This window comes from Nanorana parkeri, unplaced genomic scaffold (assembly GCF_000935625.1).
Source record: "Nanorana parkeri isolate BGI_ZX_2015 unplaced genomic scaffold, ASM93562v1 scaffold295, whole genome shotgun sequence".
NCBI classification, from domain to species: domain Eukaryota; kingdom Metazoa; phylum Chordata; class Amphibia; order Anura; family Dicroglossidae; genus Nanorana; species Nanorana parkeri.
Window position 1 is genome coordinate 688,694 of NW_017306563.1, and position 1,015 is coordinate 689,708.

The window sequence follows — 1,015 nt, forward strand, 5'->3', positions numbered from 1 at the left end:
TCCAAGCATGATTTCAGGGGTGGATTCCGTACCTTCACGGCTATAGTAATAGCCTCAAACGAGAGGAATCTGTGCAGATGTAAAAATGTTAGCGTTCCTTGTGGCGTGCGGGAAGCGCAAACAATATACATGTGCATAGAGACTAAGTCATGTAAAACCATCTAAAAATGAGCTGAGCACTCTACTATGGCTCGGTGACCTTATTACAAAGCATATAATCACTTCTCTATCATATAGTGTCCACAAAACTCTATAATCCAACCCGTGCTGTCCTTTATGTATAAAAGTCTATTAAATATTGTTTAAACTTATGAAATTGAAACTGTTACCGTGAGTATACAAAGAACGAATTTCCGAAAATGTAAAGCACTGGGTTGCTGTTCACTTCCTGGTATCATTTAGTATCCTATTGTATCTCTTCAAATTGTACAAAGTTGCTGCAGCTGATATAATCCACTCAACTGTTTTTCAAACTCCTAATCATCACCACTGCATTGGGAAGGTTTTTGTTATGCTTTGAGGGCCGGTGTTCTATCCAAAGCTCCAACTCATCGAGATCTCCAAGTACCTCACTTCCGGTGCTCATAAAGACTGGAGCTCTGTACAGTTGCGGTGCGCATGCGCGCATAGCGTTTTCAGAATACTCGTCGAGTTTGCCACCTGCTGAATATTGTTAAAATGCAGCTGTACAGAGCTCCATCAGTCTTTGTGCTTTGCAGTCTACCGCGGTCTGGTCGAAATCTCCAACTTGCAAGTACTCGGCAGTGAGGTAGTTGGAGAGTTCGACGAGTTGGAGTTTTCGATAGAACACCGGTTCACACCACAAAGTCTGCATTCCAGAGCGTTTGGCCTCTGAAACGCTGGCCGGCTCCCGTTCAGGGGCGGGAGAGGGCGTGGCGGTGCATTGAAGTCAATAGCACCGCAGTCACACCCAGGGCCCGCACCAGGAACGATGGCACATTAGTGTCTGCGTTCTGGACCAGTGCGATCTGCAAAAATAGTGCATGCGGCATTT